Genomic DNA, 22,468 nt, shown 5'->3' on the forward strand with positions numbered 1-22,468 from the left:
GTGTCTTGTTTTCTTCTTAAACACCAACATAAGATTGTAAAAATGTTCAGGACTTCAATATGGAGTTGGCCCCCCTTTACAGCTATAACAGGCTTCACTCTGGGAAGACTTTTATTGATTTTTATAGCAATGTATCACTTTTTGTGCTGGTTCTGGGAGGCAGCTCAGGAAAAAGGTTAGGAACCACTGATTTCAAAGGAGTTTGCATTTATTTGACACTGATGTGGCTGCAAATATTCTCATTCTCTGAAAACAAAATCCTTTATATAAATGGATATGTGACATTTCTACACATCATCATCTCACATTTAGGCATGTCAACAAAGAGCATATATCCATGCTGATCATTGAAAGGGTTCTGAAAACCCTGAACACTTGAAGCCTCTGTACTGTGTGCATGTAGGTGAAGTGATAACAGAGGGTGGTGCAGAGGTGGAGCAGAAAACAGAGCAGCTCCATTACTGGGATCAATACTGTGTTTAGAGGAGTGTTAGACCATGATCCTCTCTGCCTGGTGCTTTGGCTCTCTGCTCTCCCTGTGGGACTATCACATCTCTGCTGACAGCACGTATGAAATAGCACACACATGCTGCATGTTCATACTGTACAAAAAGACACAACATACAGTCATGAAATCACAGTGTGCCACACATCTGAGAGGCACTCATCCTGTTACCCAGGTAATCATCCAGGGAAGATGATGTAATACAACTCTGGTTTTTCAGTAAGAAGTGATGTGGGATAAAAAGCTTGTCATCAGCCTGACCTGCTTATGTACAGGGCATTCTGACAGTATGCAGACCCACTGCAGTTTTCAGTTTTTTCTGTTGCAGCCTAATGTTACAGTAGAAACAATGCATTTTTATTCTCATTAATCTACACTCAGTATCTCATCATGATAAAGTGTAGAATCTTATACATTTTGCAAATCTATAAGAAACAAAACACTGAAATATATTGAAATAAATATTTAAATCCTTTGAACGACCTTTCAACTCACAGCGAAGTCCACACAGGAGTGGCTCATGGATAACACTGTGAATGTCCTAGAGGGCCCCAGCAGGAACCCTGACTCAAACCCTATCGAACATCTCTACAGAGACCTGCAGAGACGGCCCCATGCTACCTGACTGAGCTGGAGAGGATTTGTAAAGAAGAATGGCAGAAAATCACCCAGTTTGCTTAAAATAACGTAGCATATGCTTTCATCTTAACAGTTCTTTCCATTTTTTTGAGTGTTTTAGGTAAAGAAAGTTGGCATTTCCTATGTTGTTTATTTTCAAAATTGAGCTAATTGCTACTTTCTCCAACCATGTGTCACTGTTCACATCTCTCTGCTTTCTACATAACGTGGCATTTGGGGACATCGTGCAACAACACAACAACATCCTGTGAGGACTGAGAGACACCAGTGTGTGTGAGTGAGGGGATTAATAGATTAATAGACTAAGCAACAGCTGACTGGAGTGTTCAGTCGACTGTAGATAACACGCTGAAATGTCACGTCATGAATACTAATTTATTGTTCAGAGGACCTGCTGTATTTTTATCACCAGTCTTACACTGGTGAACATCTGCGAAAAAGGGTTTTTTTGTGTTTGTTTGTTTTTGTTTTTTTTTTTGTTTTTTTTGTGAGACATCTTCCCATAATGGTACAACTCCAATTCCAAAAAAGTTGGGGCACTGTGCAAACTGTTGATAAAAACAGCATGCAATGATTTGCATATCTTGTGAACTCATATTTTATTCACAATAAGACATAACTATGCATCAGATGTTGAGGTTAATAAGCTCATTTTAAATTAAAAAAGAATCTAAAAAAAATGAAAAAGTGGGGACAGGGAAATAAATAGCTGGAAATTTAAGAGGTACTAAAGAAAAACAGATGAAGGGGAATCTTGCAACAAATTAGGTAAATTGGCAACAGGTCAGTAAAATTACAAAGACTCTGAATATCCCACCATCTACCGTCCATAATATCATCAAAGGATTCGGAGAATTTGGAGAAACCTCTGTGTGCAAGGGAAAAAGCTGAAGTTCAATACCAGTTCCTTGTGATCTTCAGGCTCTCAGGTAGCACTGCATTAAAAACAGGCATGATTCTGTACTGGAGATCTCTGCATGGGCTCAGGAACACTTCTAGGAATCAGTTCAGCATGCCTTCAACAAATGAAAAGAAGAAGCTGTACGTAACCACGATCCAGACACGTTGCTGTCTTCTCTGGGTCAAAGCTCATTTAAAATGGACTGAAGCAAAAAATGGGAAACTGTTCTGTGGTCAGATGAATCAAAATGTGAAATTCTTTTCAGAAACCATGGATGCTGTATCCTGTGGACTACAGAGTCCATGGACATCCAGCTTTTTATCAGCACATAGTTCAAAAGCCTGCATCTCTAATGGTATGGGGTTGCATTAGTGTGTATGGCATCAGCTTACACATCTGGAAAGACACTATGAATGCTGAAAAGTATACAGAGCTTTAAGAGCAACGTATACTCCCATCCAGACAACGCCTCTTTCAGGGACGGTGCAGCATATTTCAGAAAGATGATGCTAAACCACATACCACATTTATCACAACAGCATGGCTTCACAATAGAAGAGTCCAGGTGCTAAACTGGCCTGTCAAGACTTGTCTGCAGTCTCACCAGTTTCATCAATAGAAAACATGTGGAGCATAATAAAACAGAAACTCTGGCAAAGAAGACCCAGGACTGCTGAGCAGCTAAGACAAGAATGGGACAACACTCCTCTCCCAAAACTCCAGCAACTGGTCTCCACACTTCCCGGATGTTTACAGACTGCTGTTAAAAAAGAAGTCTTTTATTCAGCTTATTTTGTTAATCAGATGGTAAAATGTGTCAGTTTCAACATCTGATATGTTGTTTATGTTCTATTGTGAATATAATATTGGTTTATGAGATTTGACAATTATTCATTTTGTTGTTGTTTACATTTTAAACAGCACCCCAAAGTTTTAGAATTTGGGTTGTAGATAAATTCATGAAAAGTGGAGCTGGTTTCTTCTTTTTGAAGCACTGTTTTGACCCTTATTTTAAATCCTATCTTACAGTTCATTTGTGACTGATCTCTGTCACATAAAAGAAACAGGTCTAAATAAAAGTCTTCTCTGATGCGAGTGCTGCGATGTGAATAAATTTACACTGAGAGTCATTTTAAATGCACAACACCCGAGGAGAGAAATCAGTCTGGCAGCATAACAAGATTAATTGTTGTTTTCCTGATTGGATGAGAATTTCAGGATAAAGATCCTCAGTAGTGTCTTCAATCAGCTACTATAGATCTGGAATGAATGTGAGAGGAGGGTTTATCTCCACAAAGATCAGAAACAAGTCTGTAAATTGTTTTTCTTTTCAAAGGATGAGAAACAAGACTGGAGACTGGACATGAAGAGAAGGAAACCAGAGCAGCCATGTTTCCCTGCAGCAGTGGCGAGTATTCATCAGTCAGATTTGTGAACTGACAGGTGAAGGTGAGCTGCAGAGAGACAGATATGGTCTCCTCCAGTACTTCATTAGTTTCTTCTTTTCCCAGCTGTCTGACATGACCTCCGAGACATGATGTCTGCACTGTCACAGGAAAAATTAAGAAACTCTGTCTGTTGTCCTGGACAGATGCTGTTTTAAAAGATTCAGGGATTGTTTTCTGTTTATCAAGATCTTTAATCTTTAACAAATCATTAACTTCTGGAAAAATATTTCACATGCTGGTAAGAAAAAAGTTGTCCGATACCAGAAACCATGCTATTATAGCGATTATAGACATCTGTGGTTTTACCAAAGGTAAAGGTAGGCAGCTGCCTGGGGCCTCGTGCTTCAGGTGGGCCTCTAGATGTAGTCATTCTTGGTGTGCATCTACATGATATACCTGTTTAAAATTACTTTAAAGTGTATTTTGAATGTAAACAAAGGGTCAAGAGTAAATAAAATAGCATCAATATAGATTTGTTTGCACAAAAAGGTTCCTAGAGAGACCCCTGGCCCCAGCAGACAGGCCCCAAAAGCTCCAAATGCATATCAAGTTAACTACAGTGTATTCAGAATTCAGAACCCCTTCACTTTTTTATGTTGTTATGTTGCAGCCTGATGCATAAAAGCAATGTGGGCTTTCATGAGTTTGGTATGGTTGTCTGCTTAGCTTTCATGTGGAGTTTTCTGCAAACTCCAAGCAGCTGTCATGAGTTTTGCAGTTGCAGAAATGGGTAAAAAAAAAGAGGAAAAAATGGGTGAAAATGTGCTCAAAATTGTTGTAAAGTGGCATGTAATAGCGGCAAAATGATTAAAAAAGTGATCAAAAGGGGTTAAAAAGTTGCACAAATGACAAATTTCTACATCAGAACCCAATAATAACTTGACACAATTTTCAGGTCCAAAATAAAGATAACTGTTAGCCAGGACGCTGCTGCCAAAACTACACATCCAACACACACACACGCGTTTCCATCCTACCTGTTAGTGGATGTTACTCACTGTGTGATGGTGGAGTTCAACAATTTCTACTTAATTATGCCACAAAAACACTAGCCAGCTTACTTTATTCTAACATTCTTCTTTCATTTTTAAGCATATAAGACATAAAGACAGGTATGTCAGGAGCCAGCCAAACCTGTGGGCAGCCTGGTTTTAGGAATGTTAAAATTCTAATAATAACAGTGAATAAAATTCCAGTAGGTTTTGGGCATTAGTCTCCACATGTTATTTTTTCAAAGTATGTTTAAGTGGTGAGAGCGTGACAAAAGGTGAGTTCCTTCAGCATGACAGCTTTTTATTCTTTACTGCCTATTTTTGGTGGTGGTCTGTATTCACTACTCATGCCTGATGGACATATAATTATATATGTGAAGTCTTAAAGGACTCCAGGGGCAAAATGCTTTATAATCTGAGCAGAAAGTCAGAAAGCCTTTATGTGAGGAAACCGAGCACACTCACTGTTTGAGCACAACCGACTGCAAACACTGGGATGGACATTTTATTAAGCCGTTCAGATTCCTTCTTAAAAGTATCTCAAATTCTACTGAAACAGAAAGAGTTAAATAGAGATAAGACACAGATGACAGCATCAAATCTTTTACAAAGCCACAGCGGGTCAGAGTCTGCTGGACTAAATGCAATAGGGTAAAGAAGAGCTGAAATCCCCCTCATTCATTGTCTATTATCTTTGGATTAACTGCCCAGAGCATGCTGGGATATTTAAGTTAGCAGTGCGACATATACAAGTTTGGGTTGTTTGTTTTTAAAGCTTTTACTGGCCATTTGTGGAGCTGAGGTGTGGTTTTATCAATATCACACTGCTGTCTGAGGCTGTGGTGGAGAAACCTGATCTGACATGTTTTCATGTGGCCCAGAAATCCTGTTAACACCCCCGTGTATCTGAGAGTGAGGGCACATGTGCTGCTGAAGACATCAGTGTTTGTGGAGGACAGGAGCCCTTTGGTGCAGTAAAGGTTCTACTAATGGAAAGATCTGAAGAGAACAAAACAGCCAAGCACATTCTCTCTAAAATTAAGATGATTTTTGTCTGCCATAAATATGATCTGCCCTAAAAGCACACACTTTATAAAGTGGTGTTTTAAGCAGTCTAATCATTCTTATCAGCCTTTACAGTCTTCTTTGTACAATTTAAAATAACATTTCATTTAATTTTCTTGTCAATAAAGTTCTTTATTTGGTTGCATCTGAATAATAAAAAAATACCAAATAAAATTCAAGTAATTGATGGTTTTTAAGTTAAATAAATGCAGGTTTTACCGTTTGTATTCAACAAGGTAAAAGTGAAAAAAAAGCTTCATCCACTCGCTGTGATGTCAGAGGGCGCGGCCATTTTGTGAGCGCGAGCAAACTGAACACAGTGAGACAGGAAGTGGGGTGACAAAACCATCAAAATAAAAGCAACAAAAAGATGATGCTTAATTTTCTTCTGTAAATTCACATTAATTTCAAACAATATTGTTCAAATAACAACACTGATAAAAACCTCAAACTGTAAATTAATGATATTTTTCTGTAGAGTACATCAGAGGACAGTCAGGGCTGGACAGTACTTTAGTGAACCCAGGAGCATTAACTCAGTAACCGGTCAAATTCATGGAATTAGAAAAATCCTTAAGTTACTATTTCTTAAATTCATTAAACATTTATTACTACATTTATAATTAATTTTATTAAATTGTTGGCAGGAGGGAGGGGATGTTTTTATTTAGAGACAGTGGTCAGAAAGACAGTTTCCCATCACTGGTGTTATGTTGAATGGGTCAGATTTCAGTATGTTTTTGTTTAGAATCAAGTGTTCAGTCTCTTATTTTTGTTAAAAACATTTTCCTGTAGATTTTTTGGCAGATAAACTTTCAATGATGCTCTAAAATGAACTGAAGTCCAAGACAGTTAAGGGCTTGAGAAATTGGATCAGTAATTCCGTCTAACATGACAACATGGAAAAATCAGCTGTGTCCCAATTCAGGGATGTTCATCCTTTGAAGGATCGAGACATCACAGTCCATGTAGACCATAGAAGGTAAACTGAAACAAGAGTCTTGACTACAGAAGACTTTTTTGCTTTTATACCCACCCTTTTGTTATCAAGTGTTCCTTCTGTCCCCTAGCAGCCTAGAGAGCTAAAACACGCTACTTTACATACCTGCCAGCACATGTTGCTGCCATTATTATTGTGACTTGTCAGTATCAACAGACATGAACATTTCTGCAGATATTTAAAACCCATAATTTGACTATAAAAATCTGCCTATATCAGCTGTAATGTTGGCTTTACAAACAATTAAGTTGGTGGCATTTTTGCCTGGACCAACATGCCTTCATCAGGTGAGTCCTTTTTCTTTAGTCATCATCATTCCTTACACTTCAAAGTGTCTTTAAGGGCTACAACTTGTTGACTTGTTAATGCGCAAACTCTAAAATTGTGTGATTTAAGGACTGAATCTTTAGGTCTGAACTACTCCAGACTTCTACTTCAACAATTTATTTTCTAAAGCATGCAGTCACCATATTTATTCATTTATTTACTTATTTAAAGGCGCACTTTTGAAAGAGTAAGCATATGACTTGAGGGACCCACAATGGTGTCATTTTTTGACACTGAAGGTTGCTACTTGCCTTTGACATATCTCTGCGAAGACATCAGTCTTGGAAGGATGCAGCCTCTGAATTGGGGCAGAGTAATTGTTTGTTTTGCCGTCCCCTGTTACTATGTTGTGTCCAATTTGCCAAGGATCACACTGCTCCCCTCTATAGGTCACTTTTCTTATATTAAGGACTCTTTTCAAACAGTCTAGCAGTCTACAATGTTTACTTACTGAAAGAGAGGGGTCTGGCTCCAGACTGTACATCTCTGACGGCCACTTTCACAGAACGTTCATCTGAGACGCTGTATATCTCAGGAAGAAAGTGCCTTAATTTGCCGGTACACTTATTTCCACTCATGGATTTTATTTCTTTTAATTCAACTTTATTCATCAACAGTCTAGCAGTTACATTCATGAAATAACCACACTGCAAACACAACAGACTTAAGAAGCAAGCCATCAAAAACACAGTTTAAAAGTGTTTTAGTAGTCGTCATGTGAGCAATGGCTCACTTTAGCTTCATTACCTTAGCTAAAGCTAACATAGCAGCACTAGCTACATAATTAACATTACTACATAAGCAAATGCAGCAAAGTTAGCTTAAGCAACGTGAGCTTTAACAAACGTAGCTAAAGCTAATGTAGCTATGTATGTAATGTATCTACATAGCTCACAAGGTACTTTATGAGTTAAGCTTTAGCTAGGCTAGTTACATAGCGTTATCTATGGTTATCTTTAGTAATGTGAGCTTTAGAATGTTGCTTAAGCTAACATAGCTATATTGATAATGTATCTAGCTACATAACTTACAACGCTGCTTTGTGGGTCAAGCTTTAGATGCTTTAGTGAAGTAGCAACGTTTCGAAGTTAGCTTTAGCAACATGAGCTGCAGAAATTTTGCTAAAGCTAATGTAGCTACATCAATAATGTCTCTACATAGCTTACAAAGCTGCTTTGTGAGCTTAGCTTTAGCTACATTAGCGACATAGCTATTTAGCTCTGTTCTTTACATAGTTTACACAGCTTATGGAGCTACATAAGCTATGCTTGCTGTGCTAGAATGTTTTAATGTAAGCAGACTGTTTAACTAAACATTTCATAATCAGGTTTTGTCTTAACTGTTACCCTAACCCTAAACAGAAGTTTAATCAGATTTTATTTCTAAAGTTTTAGCATGTATTTCTGTGCTGGGATACAACATCCCTTACGAACAGTCTGCAGCCAAACTGTCTCGTACTGAAAAGCATATCACCATTGACTTTATTGGGATTACTGTGACCTAATATGGGAGCAAACAGTTTAAAAGTGACCCTCCTTGCTTGAGTTGCTGCTGGGTATCCCATCAAAATGTTGCTACACACTATCAATGAGGGGGATTTTTCTCAACTCACTTTTATGCACTGTTGGATAATGTGCCTTAGTCTAGTTTTTGTCGTAGAAATAAAGGCTGTCGACGATCATTTTTAGTCATAGTTTTAGTAGACGAATTAACGCTGCTTCTGAAGTGACAATTCATGCTACAAGCACTACTATTTACATGCCTTATTTTGTAAAATCAGAGCAGGAAGTGTGTGGTTCCTGCCTCCGTGGAGCTTCACACATGAACGGGAGGAGGGCGGTGTGTTTCCACCGGGGACAGTCCCGTTGAGTGGAGCGGCAGCACGGACGGACATTTTCATCCTGAAGCGAAACAAATAAAGCAAAATAAGAGAAGAAAAGCAGCGGAAGAAGAACAACGAGGTAGGGTGCAGTAGATTAAATACGTTTGTTTTCCTCGCTCGGGTCAGCTGTTACTATAAAGGCTAGCAGAAGTTTGATCATTTTAACATTTTGCGGCTTATAAGTTCGGCTTTAGCTGCTTATTTTATCACTGGAGTTGGTATGTAATGCTTCGTCAAAGTTTCTTCCAGCAGCCTCGAGGTTTTTTGTTGTTTGTTTTCGTTATAAACGAACTTTGTGTCGTTATCTCAGAGGAAGTGTTTGAACCGGAGCCCCCGTGTTAAACACATTAGAAGATTAAAGTTCGTTGTAGGGATTAAATTAGAGACTGGAGTCATCTCTGTGAGGGGCTTTCTGCTGTTTCTGAAGGCTCGTAGTAAAGCGGAGGGTTTGTAGGCTTTCTGTGGAGTGAATGGTGTTCAGCACCGCGGACAGCTCCGGAGCTCTCACAATGAACTCGCGCGCTAGAACACCGACTCATTCAACTCTGATAAACACAAAGTCTACATTTATTAGATTGAAAAAGGCACGAAACCTCTTTATTTGCTGTGTGGAAGTTTGTGCAATTTTGATAAGACAGTAGACTGCGAGACAGCTTAATTCACGCGCGTCAGAGTATTAACACGTGCATGAAAATCCCTCCTACAAGTGGAGGTGCGTGCGAATTAAGTGAAACGATTTCCTCCTTGTTTACTCTCTGTAGTAGACTTTAAGTGAAAGAAAATCCAGGTGGATAGTTTATGCACGTTCTTTAACCTAAAGAGGAGTCAGAGCCTGTTGTGATGGAGGAGGCTGAGTGTGCCTTAGGTGTGCACAAGTATGACCTTTGCCTTTATTTCCTTATCTAAGATTACTCCTGGTTATTGGTGACTTGTTGACAGCGTTATTGCTTTGCACAGTAAGAACATGTCTGCATGTGGGAACACAAGGACAGTTTTTTGCAGCTTTGAAACAGTGATGTGCAGCATCTCTGTCCTTTATGATCCACATATGAAGTCCATGTTTGTTGGAACTTAAACTTATGACCCCTCCTACCTGTTCTGCTGTTGTATCGGTGTTAATGTCAGTGAGGACGAAGAGCTCAGGCCTGTCTTTAAGCAGATCAACACGTGTGTTGTCTTTGTGTGACTGATGGCTTTTACTTGCAACCAGGAGTGAACACATGCAGTAGGTATGTCAGTTAGGGAAGGAGATCAATACCAATCATCCTGCACAGTAATGTATTAGCTGACTAGTTCAAATTTAAAACATGGGATTTAGTTAATCAATAAATGTCTAAAATTTGCTCCAGTCCAATGCAAATAATCTTGTACAGATTGAAAATAAAAGGCATACAATGATAAATTCCACTCACGATAACTTATAGTGATGCTAGTTTTGATATGGTTTCATAATGTTTATTTGGGTTAAAACAAAGATTAGAGATTGAAACCAATTTGTGAATTATTAAACATATTTATATCAGCTCTCTAACAAAAATGCAGAATACCCCTTCTCCCTTTTTTAAATAATACAGTTAGGTCCAGAGTAAGTTAACATGTTAACAATGACATTGTTAACATGATTTTGCTTGTATTCACCACAACAATGGGTTTGAATAAATCAAGCAAGGTGTGAGAGAAGTGTCAACATTCAGCTTTTATTTGACAAGTGTCACAAGTAAATGACAATTACCTTGTAGGAATTGTAGCCATTTAATTCAGTGTACCTCCAGTTAAAGGAGCTCAAAAGTATCTGGACAATTTAACACAATTAAGAATATATCTATAATTTTTATCACCTGGATGAGAAACCTTTGCAGTCAATGACTGAGGCAGATGGCCATGCGGTTAAGTTGCACATCATGCATGGGTGGCCTGGTGTCAAGTCCAGCCTGTGGCTCCTTTCCTGCAGGTTACTCCCCAATTTTGAGCCCCTGTTTCTGACTTAAGTGACTGTCATCCTCTATAATAAAGGCATAAAAGCCCATTAATAAATTTTTAAAAAGACACATCTGTTGATTATTAATGGGTATACTCTAACCTTAAAGACTGTTACAAAAAAAGAAAACACAATTTTTCGCAGTGTCAATGGATTTGAGTGCTTAAGAGACCATAAGTACCAAGACCATTTAAAATTTTACATGAATGGAGTCAATGGACTAATAGACTTGAGCTTGTAAGGCGCTTTAATAGTCATCTGACTACTCAAAACTGTTTTGCACCACAGGACACACCTACCCATTCACACCTGAACACTCTGTCCAGCCCACATTCACACACTGATGACAGAAGTTGCACTTCAGAAGTACATTTAGTCACGCAGCACTGAACAATTTCACATTTAAGCTCATTATTCAGTTAGCTCTCTAAGGCTGAATGCTTTTGCTTATGTTGGTCATAGTCCATGACTTTGGGTAACCACAGTACTTGGCCATGGTTGCATCAGTTCTTGCAATGCAAGTCAGTGGCACACTGGTGCCACATAGTGGCGAGAAGTTTTAACGTCTCTCACAGACTTTCTTTATCTCCCCTCCAAGGCCATAATAAAAATGAATTCAAGTTACCATAATGAAGTTAATAGAAATCAAATTTACAAGGAATTAAAGTTTTAAATTCAAATTCAAATTAACGTCTATATTTCAAATCAATCTAAAAAATTATGATTATCAGAGTAACTTATGCTCAGCTCTATTTTTTTTAAATATTTATTTTGGTGTTTTTTTGTGTCTTTATTTGATAGAGAAGAAGAGTGGTTAGAGTCAAAAACAGGGACAAGAGAGCGGGGAGAGATGTGTGAAAGGGCCACAGGCCGGATTCAAACTCCGCCCGTGTTTATGGGGCGTGCCTTAAACCACTTGGCCATCTGCGCCCCTCAGCTCTAATTTTGAGGTAAACTAATAAAACTACTATTATTTTTCTGTTTTAAAAAGTGAAGGTGATAATTGCTACTGCTTGAGCTACTGACGTGAAACAAAAGATGCCAAAAGCACATAGCTCTCTCTGCTGGTTAAAAAAAAAAAAAAAAAAAAAAAAAAAAAAGCACTGCATTGTATTAGGGCTGCCAGCATTAATCCTAATATGAGGTCCATAATTAGTGCATTAGTTTTTTTCCTCCCTGCAGACACAGAGATGTAAAATAAGTCTGCCACTGCTCCTTAATGTCTCATTTCAGTTTGAAATTCTCCCAGACAGCTCAGTGGACGAGTGAAAAATCATCTACACCTTTAGTTATCAAACATTTACCTTTTCACATGCTCCCTTTTTTGTTTCAGTCCATAACAAGATCCGTTTTTCATACCATAACCATACCATAATATTCCATCTACCCAAAGTCCCTATTCCCATTTTGAAGTTTTCTTTCAAAACACAAGCAGGCTCCAATCAGGAAGTCAATTATCCTTAATTCAAGACAGTGAACAAATTTATAGATAACATAAAAGGTTTTACATGTAAATAATGGGATTTTAAAATGAGACATAAAGGAGATTAAGGGTGTCACATTGATTAAATTGTTCAGATTTGTAAGTTTTTGTTTTATTTGGTGGTATCATTACATCCCCCACAAAGATCAATCATAAAGATCTATGAGGGGGAAAAATAATTATACATGAAACAGCATTGGATTATGTAAATTCTAGCTGCAGATGATGAGTTAGATGATTTAAACAGTAGGTAAAGTGGTGAAGAGCACATGGAGAGTTTGTAGTAACACCTGGCTTCAGGCTGCAGGTGGAACAGCTCTCTATCACTGATTTCCTCTGTAGAACAGCAGCTGAAATGATGGCCATGAACTCAAGGTGCACAAATAATCGCTTTCCTGGAGAGAAAATAGAGCCACCCTCTACTTGTCACTCCCCCCTCATCCCCACCTTGGCACCCATCACTCACCCATCCATCACCCTTTCTACAGAAAGGTGAGAAATTACCAGCAGCCTCCAGCCCAGTCCTCCTACATCACACAGCGTTTGAACACACTCTGTCTCTTGTCCCTCTGAAAGCGCACTCACACTGTTTAATTTATCCCCTTGTTATTTATTCATCTAGTTCTTTTTGTACTGCTCTCATGTTGAATTTAATCTGCCAGCTGGTAGAAAGCGGTAATATCCAAGAATGCACGGCCATGACAGTCATCTTTTGCTCTGCATGCTGCTCAATTATGAGCTTTCAGACACAAAATGAGCAGAGGGATCACATTCATTCTTTTCTTGGCAGCTGCTGCGTCCTTTTGTTCCCCTTTTGGATTCTTTTTGTACAGATTTGTTTTGTAATTTCACTCTTAAATGTTTGGATGATACAGCGCTTGTCAAAATGGACTTTGTTAAGATGTCACTGTTTGTCATTGTAAGTTAATTTGATGTTTTCCTGTCAGAGGCAGATGTTTTAAGAAGCCCTTCAGGGGGTTTTAAAGCTTGCCCACACAGTTTAGAGTTAAGTCCTGAGTGGTGTTTGCAGAGGTGTGGACTCAGAAAGTCTTTAAACTTTCTTGTTGTGTGAAAAGAAGAAACTTTCTAATCTCTGGAAACTATCACAACTTCAAGGCAGAGATTTAAACTGTCCTAATATCCATATATTAATTTATTTTTTTCAGTCTGTCTTACTTTTTCTTTTCTTTTTAATTTTACACATTTATAAAGACCCCATAGTACACATGGGATATGCTGGTCACAAAATAAACATTCTTGTCATTGACTTTAGTCAACAAGTATAATGTTAATGCGGTAGAACTGTTGCACTGGCAGAAAAGAGGACTACTTCCTGCAGATAAACTTGAAGAACTGGCTTTGCAAACATTATAAAATGTGGACATAGTCTCAGTAGTGTCACCCACTGGTTTCTAAAGAGGCGTTACGGAGTTGAATGATGGCAGTCACCATTTTGTAAATGCTATCTCCACCTGAAACAGTACAGTTTCAGTAAAATTATTTCTAACAGGGAGCATGGCATCTATCCCATTGCCAAACCTGCTTTCAGCACTATGTAACATTGGCAGTGGGCCACGGCTCTTTCTGGAGTAGTGGATATAGCTTTGTGGCACTAGTTTACACACCAGCTTTCAGCAAAAAAGAAGCCAGTTATCCTGTCTAGAGTAAGAGACTGAAGAGGACAAGTGATGGATAAGGCTTTGAGGATGAAGACAGTGATAGCTAGTTACAGAGTGTTCACCTATGAGTCCCTTAATCATACCAGATTTTGTTGAACTTGTATCCTTCATAAAATCAAAACGGACATGTTTATATCAAGAAGGAATTCAGTTAAAGAGACCAAACCAAGACATGCGCATGTTTATTTTTGCTGCAGAAATGAACATCAGGACTCCTTGGCTTTGCAGTCAGCCTGCAGTAGACACTCAAAGAAATGTAGTTTATGGCACTTAAGCTTCTGCATTGAATCTATGCTATACCTGCATCATTGTGAACACTAAATACCTGTGCATTAGTGTGTCTGCATCACTCTGCAGTACTCTGCCTGAGCACTACTCAGCAGTGTAATTGTTATGCCAGTTCCTTGTCCTACATTTCTTGCTTGTTAATGTCCAGGAAACTATTGCAACGGAAACTTAAAAATATGATGGAGTTGAGCTGATGAATATTGAGCATCAGTTGTTTTTACTGCAGTTGTTGAGAAGAGATATTAAAGAGATGGAAAGTACAATTTCTGAATCAATTGAGCTAAAATACAAAGGGGGATTTATTTTTTTACATGTTTGACCAATAAGAGCCATAGATGAGGAAATGCACATCTGATATTTTCAAATAACAGAAAGTAGACCAGTTTTATTCTCCTCTGCAGCCATTTATCTCACACCGAGTACACAATATACCTGTAGACAGCATACGGAAATAGTAATGGTATCAGGCAGACATTATTTCTGATTAGTCTGCATGACTTTGCAATTTGTAATTAGTTGTATAATTCAGGAAGTTCCTGTGTAATGAACAAAGGGTAACTCAAACTGATGATATCATGTATCATGTAAAATCTTTTATTGCCTAGTTTATGTAACTCTAGGACAGAGTACACTGCCACGTGTAAAACTTGCTTTTGTTTGTCACACTATAGGCTCATGTCACCCTGCGATTAATTGAAGATAATCATTGAAACACTCACTTGTTTGCCGGTCATCTTTCTCTTCCTACTGGCAAGGAGACGTTGGCAGGGCCACCACTCACATGCGGGACCCCACATGGGAATGGCCCATACTCGATAGTTATCTAGCTAGATTTGGGTTATAGCAAGAACAGGCAGGCAGTAACCTGGTGCTACCCAGTGGACTGATCAGAGGGGTTGCAGCCATGTGCATAGCCCTTTACATTGAGTTTAGGGCTAGGCTGATCCACAGTGTATAGACTAGCATTCCTCTGCCATGACACCCTTTGAAATTTTAAAAAATTTAAAGTCATCCCAGTCAAAATGTAATGATAAAAACATCCTACGTCCTTATGACTGGCGAGGAATTTTCTGACCCCATCACTGATAAGATTATAGGAATAGGGCACGAGGGACACTTTTGATGTTTTTACACCAGAATAACTAATGATCTGCATGTTCATGGTAATTACCTCCGCCAAGGAGGTTATGTGATCGGCAGGGTTTGTTAGTTTAGTTAGTTAGTTTGTTAGCAACATAACCCTTAATTGTTATGGACAGATTTTGATGAAATTTTCAGGAAATGTCAGAAATGGCATAAAGAAGAATTGATTAGATTTTGGGAGTGATCCAGATCACTGTCTTGATCCAGGAGTTTTTTAAAGGATTCTTTACTATTGGAAGATAAGGCTAATGGCAGAGGTCTGCAAACAAATCTTTTGCAGAACTTGATCTTATCCCGTATCTGTGATTTGTAGAGAAGTAAACCTAAAACAGCTCGGTTTGAGCGGCTTTTAAAAAATGCTGTTACTGACCTATCTTTCCCTTAATAGAGACAAAGACGGACACCCACCCCCACACAAACATCTATGAATTCTGATCCTGATGCTTCATTGACTAACGGATCTCTGGGATGCTGGAATATTTGATATGTTTCACTCTTATTGATCAGCATGACGTGGCGGATCTGTAGTAACCTGACTCTTTTAGAGCAGACCTCCACTTTGCAGAGAGGCTCATCTGCACCCTTTGAAAAGAGCTTGTTTTTGTTGTTGCTTTAGCCTTGAATTAAATGCTAAATTCCTAATTGTATTTTTGTTTGCAATTATCAAGTACATGTGAATGCAAACTTACAAGTTTGTCTGGAAAATCAGCCTTAGGATCCTCACTCATTCTTCTGTGTGTGTTCTGGTTCCTCGCCATGTATGTCGTCCAACATCTACTTGAAGATGTGCCGCCCTGTGTATTGCTGTCACACAATGTATGTGTGAGTGTATAAACTACATGAGCGGAGCAGCATGTTGGCAGGTGTCTGTTTGAATATGTGAGAGCAGGAGGAGAAGAAACAGTGCAAAGAAGAGGGAGATGGAGTGTGGGTATTGTGTGTACTTCAGGTTCATTGTGTGTTACTGAGAGCGAGGCTGTGAGTGCCAAAGCGAAAGAAAAGGAAAAGCATGTACGAGGGAGGGAAAGTAGAAGAGCGCAAGGGTGTGTTATGTAAGCATTGATGCATCTGTGCTGTGTGTGTGTGTGTGCGTGTTGTGTATGCCTACAGATTAATCCAGTGGGTTTTATCCTCAGTGAATGGGACAGTGGGGCTTTGCAGTGATTATCCCTGCAGGCCACAGATGATTGCTTTGAATCTCCTGTACGTCCCACACCACCATGTTTCCCTCTCTGCATACAGTTGCTGTCTGTTTACGCCCCGTACGTCCTTATGTCGCCCTCATTTAAAAGTTTGCAATGGGTTGAAGTTGTCAGATTGTGAAATTTAGGAAGTTTTTGCAAGATGCATTGATTAAAAGAAGTTTTTCTGTAATTATCACTCTGATACAGCTGAGAATAGCGTCTAAAACACTTGTTTCATTGAATGTGCGTCTCTTTCCTTTCTAAATGCACGTGTCTAAGTTCCCCGTCTAATCTGCCAGTCAAATCCCTCCTGCCATATCTTTCTATCTGCCCGACCTCCTTTGGATTATATAACCAGGAAATGTCGGAAATGCAATCTGCTCCATCATCCCTGCTCAGCTGACACAAACATGGCTGAACGCTGGGAAACATTTGTAGTCTATGTCTCATAATACTGCGTCACCGCAAAGGTGTGAAAATCCAAACTGGGCCCAGTTAATGGTACATTTCAACACCTGCTGAGTTGTCAACAGGGATAGAGAGAGTACCGGAATAATGTATTAACGTAAAAACACAGTCGCTTTGATTAAAATTTAGTAAAGTAGAGGTAAAATCCTAGGGCTGCAAACTCAAACCAGAGCAGAAAAGAGTACTTAGTTTTGATACCTGAGGAGAAGGCATTGAAAAGCTAAATATTGACCTGTCTTGTGCAAAAACCAACAATAGGATATGAACCTCCAACCAGGTTGTAAAATAAAAAGCAATACTACGGCAAGTTTTGGACATAATGTTGAGCTTTTCTCTTGCTACTGATTGTCACGTGGTGGAGTTAGGCTGCAGAGCCTTGCTGTTAACTACACAGATACGTTATGGCTGCCATGCACTCTTTGCAATGTCTGCAATGTTGTGCACATAATGCAACATGGATTTATGATTTCCCTGAGTGGTAAAGGCAGTGTGGAGCCGGAGGAGGTGTAACAGTCAACACAAAAGCAGAGCGACAATACCTGAAAGTTTTAAAGACAAACTGACGAACCAAGTTCAGCATTTTTCACGTCTTTATGTGTTGTTGTCCCTGCACAGAGACAAACTTATCCATCAAACAAGCTGGGGCAGATAAAGTCTGATGTATACGTTTAAACCTGTAAAAAATAATGAAATCAGACCGGTGTTTCAGTTAAAAACGTAGCCGTGCAAAGTGGTGACTTTCAGTCACGCTTGTCTGTTGCTGTTTGGACTGTTTTTCATTAAATCTTATTTTGACCTAATAAGAAAAACTAAACAAAGGATGATTCATGAGAACTGTCTGTCACCAGTTAACACGATCACTAATCAAACCAATACACCAGGAGTGTTATGTCTGTGCATGGTGGAAAATGGTGGAGAAACAAAGAGCAGACAGTGTGTTCTGACCACCAGTCATCCATCTGAGCTGTCTGATGATAAATGATGTTCATTCTATGTTAGTTTAAATCTTAGAATTAACATTATAGTAACCTCCTCAAGTGTCTCCATGGTTGTAGATTACATCTCACACATTTAGTTGTTGTGTACGGCCTGAGCTCTGTAAAAAGTCTAACTTGATCAAGGTTGAGTGAACAAATTTTGAAGTATTAGATGCACTTTTATTCCTGATGTAGTTGATACAGATCAATTTGATGAAAAATATGCACTTTTTATTTATATTCTGCCTTTTAAATTTGTCAACATGACAAAAACACATTAAAAGTGCATTAAAACTTAACAACAGAGCTGCATTTGAACATAACCTGAGGTAGAAGAAATGTTTTTTTCATTTGAATAAAAATAAAATAAATAGAATGAAAAAATAAAATGAAATACTGTAAATAATAATTTTGGTCACATCTTACCCAGGCATATATTAAAGTGCATAAAAACTAAATTTGCACAGTTGTAGCTACAGTTGAAAAGGACACATTTTATACTCGGTATCATGGGGCCACTTCTGTCAGCATCACTAGCCACGCTTCAAAACAACGCATTGCATTGTAGGTAGACTGTTGGTACGCTACGCAGAGTGTTGCATTCACTGTTTGAAAAACTGTGGGAATTTAAGAAAACTTGTGAAACAGGTTGCCCTCTTCATCTCTGGCATGACCACAGGCTGGGCCACTTGGGGGTTGGTTCTGGGCTGCATGTCTGAGATTATGACAAATGAAGGAGACATAAAGCTGTGGTAAATTGTGTCATGGTTGTTACATCTACCATCCAATTTTCAGGCATTTGCCTTTAAAAGTGACCTGCTCAGGCATTGTCTGCAGTGATTTTCCACAGCAGATTTCCCTCTGTGTGTCCTTCCTGTCTCTCTGTAGGGAATGTTTTAATTCGTTGAGGCCATATTGTCACGGCAGGTGTCGATGTGGGCAGAGAACCAGCACTGCTTGAGCTTTTGTTCAATTTACTTTAAACTGATTTGGTCAACCGGGGTAGAGCCGTTCACTCATCATCTGACACATCTCTTTGGGTTAACAGGCCTTCAGTGTAGATGAAAAACTACTGTTGGATTTCTTGTGTTAAACATAAAAGAAATTTCAGATAAAAAAGTTTAAAACAAACAAAAACAACCCATGGGAGTTTTGCACAACATACTTAATCCAGCAGATTGTCATGAGAGGGTTTGATTCATTTTCTAACATACATTATTCTAATACAGCAGCTAAAATGCTTTGAAGGTGAGTCTTTCTATGTAGATATCTTTAGATCAGCCAGTTGTAAGTTATTTTAAATACTTGTCTTGTGTGCAGATATTTTCATTTATTACAAACTTCTGTTTTTGGAAGATAGAAATGTGAAAAATCAGAGAAGATTGATATTATTATGCATCCATATTTGTTCTCTAAAGCATTCAAGATCATGCTGGAAAACTGTAGGCTTGGTGAAGCACTATATCTTTGGTTTTGTCCTATATATTCCTAAAGCCTGGTCCTCACTAAAAATGTAAACAGTTTAATGGATTCTGAAAGTTTGAGAGACTCATGACATGACAACAATTAAGGATCCATATAACTGTTTAACTTAGAGTTTGAGGAGGGTAGCTGAAACAGCACAAACAAACATCTTAGAAGAGTGGTTCTTAACTGGTTGAATCACCGGACCCACCATCAACTCCTCAAGAAGAATTGAGACCTAAATTTTGGGAAATGTTTTTGGACAATCAGACGCATTTAATAAAAAGTAGTAGAGCTTAGGCACGAACTGGAAGGGACTAAAAACATTGATTTCCAATTCAATCCTGTGCATCAAAGGATAACTTATAAAATTGAACATGTTAAATTTTTTTGGATTAAAACAATTGAATTGTGGCCACAACATCGTCTCAAGCACATCAGATCACTCTTAACGGACTTCATACCATAGGAAAACCTAGCTGTATAGTCTTTAGAACCATGAAAAAAGGAAATCGCTTTCTTTGGTTGCTCAGGCTCAGAATCTTGAAAGGTGTACCCGACTTAATTATCAGTCAGTCTTTCTATGTAAAGCAGCAGTCCATAACAATTATTACAGTATCTCCTGGCAGAGAATCTCACTCGTCTGTCTTTAAACAGTCAAATGTATCTCATTGTGCATTGTTGCTTTGTAAAATGAAAACTGAAAGCCTTTTTCAGCAGTTTGCTGTCAATCATGTTATCTAACACTGACCCCTGTGGCCTGGTAGATCACCCCCCCATGCATGGAGGTTATTTTCCTTCAAGCAGGCTGCCAGGGTTTAAGTCTGACCTGTGCCTTCTTTCTGCATTTTATTCCTTGCTCTCTCATCCCCGTTTCCAACTCTATCACTGTCTCTGTCTTCGATGATAACTCCATAAATAAGGGAGAAAAATGATGTAAAATATATATATATACTGTCTATTTATACTGTCAAAGATAACCACACTGAAACTGTCAATCCCCTCTTGGTCTCCTTAAGCTCATAAAGAGGCATACATACATGATATGGACAAAAGTATTTGGCCGCACCTGTTAATTACGAATTCAAGGTGTTTCAATCAGATCCCATTGCCACAGGTGTATAAAACCAACCATCTAGCCATGCAGTCTCCATTTTCAAACGTTTTTGATACAAAATGGGTCGTTCTGAAGAGCACAGTGACTTCAAGTATGGTACTGTGATGGATGCCACCTTTGCAATAGGATGGTTGGTGAAATTTAAACTCTGCTGGATATTCAACAGACAACTGTAAGTGATATTATTAAGAAGTGAAAGCATTTAGAGCTAATTCAAGCTGAAGAGTCTGAACTCCCTCTGGCATTAATGTAAGCACAAAAACGGTGTAGCAGAAGCTTCAAGAAATGGGTTTCCATGGCCAAGCAGTGTGATGCAAGCATCACCTGACTAAGTCCAATGCCTGACTCATACTTTTCAATAACCTTTTTCTCTGAGTTGCATGGAGTGTTCTTTTGTCTTCATGGTGTAATGGTTAGCCAGGAATACTGATTAAGCAGTGACTGGACTTTCCAGACACAGGTGTCTTTACACTACAGTCACTTGAGACACATTCACTGCACTCAGGTGATCCCCATTCCACTAACTGTGAGACTAGTAGCACCAATATACTGGACCTCTGTTGAATTAGGTCAGTCACTTTAAAGGGGGTGGATGTTTATGCTGTCACTCATTTTACCTTAGATTTTTGTTTAACATTACTTTGTAGAAATCTGTTTTCATTTTGACATTAAAGAGGGTTTTTTGTTTAAAAAAAAAGCCAAATTATATCAAACATGATTGATTTATAAAATCAATAAAAGAGTAAAACATCCAAGGGGGTGACTACTTTTTATAGGCAATGTATTAGCATGAGTTTGTGCAAATGTCTCTGAAGCTTGCAGCCACAGGACAACATAACATACAACATAAGATCTGAAGTTTTATCACCGCTTCAGGGTTATCAGACACTACTGACCATTTAAATAACAGAACCTGTATTAATTCGAAACACACTGCTTCAAAAAGTATCAGAAATATTTACAACCTTAGCTAAGAAGTTCAGGTTGCCTCTGTGTGCTTTTGTGTTAGCCTGATTAAGGCTGCTAGTGTACTCTTAGTCCACACATCTGTGTCTGTGGGTAGATGTATGGTTTATAAGCAGTCAGGCATGAACTGCTGGTTGTACTGTCTGAATAGTTTAGCCCTCAGGCTCCCATCATGCTCTGTGGCCCGCTCACGTCTTGACATATGTGTTTACTGCTTATAGGTCAGCACGGAGATACACAATGAACGCTGTGAACTCTGATGTTTGTGAATGATGCAGTAAATAAGATAAATTCTAACAACATAACAGAAATAACACCTATGACTGAGTGAACACATTTCATTATTAGTAGATGAATTATAAAAGTTAATGGACGATTGTTTCTGCTTAAGCTTGTAGTCTTTGGTGGTTGATGTAACAAACAACAGCAGCAGTCTAAAGGTCAGTGCTCAGCTTCATTTGGTCTGTGTCATCCTCACAAAGTTAAACACCTCTTTCATTCGCCTTCAGATCAAATTGGCCACATGTAAACACAGATTTAATGGAGTCATAGAAGAAAAGCATGACAATTTAACACAACAGATATGTTTAGAAGGAGAAGTCATGAATCCTCATCAGATTTTCCTTTAATGTAAAGAGTGTCCAAATTTCCAAAGGTGGTTATTTTTAGCAGTAAAAAAGAGTAGGGAATCTTTGCTGGTTCACTGAACAACTAATGTTGCGTGCAATTTTTGAGCTAAAGATCTGGTGCTGTTTATCGTATTCTGCACACAGTGTGCATGACTCGATTCACAAAACAACATGGCAAAAACAAGGATATATCGTAAATATAAAGGTGTAAATTCTGGCAATATAACAGCCTTAAGGCTCATTTGTGCTCTACATTTGAAACCAATAGGGATCAGAATGAAGCTCTCTGTGTTAATTTCTTTGTTCTTTTGAAGCTTACTGATCAAAATTTGC

The 22,468-nt window shown here is 38.6% G+C and overlaps 1 protein-coding gene across 1 annotated transcript in view; it reads left to right on the forward strand.

Moving 5' to 3' along the window:
* The first annotated feature begins 8,736 nt into the window (after window positions 1–8,736).
* The window catches only part of LOC121510594 (synaptosomal-associated protein 25-A-like), an 84,902-nt gene continuing 71,170 nt past the window's right edge, over window positions 8,737–22,468 (forward strand). The window contains exon 1 of the mRNA XM_041788688.1: window positions 8,737–8,838. The gene's annotated coding sequence lies outside the window, so the exon portion shown is untranslated. The remainder of the gene's footprint in view (window positions 8,839–22,468) is intronic.

The sequence above is a fragment of the Cheilinus undulatus genome, linkage group 1 (assembly GCF_018320785.1).
Source record: "Cheilinus undulatus linkage group 1, ASM1832078v1, whole genome shotgun sequence".
NCBI lineage: Eukaryota > Metazoa > Chordata > Actinopteri > Labriformes > Labridae > Cheilinus > Cheilinus undulatus.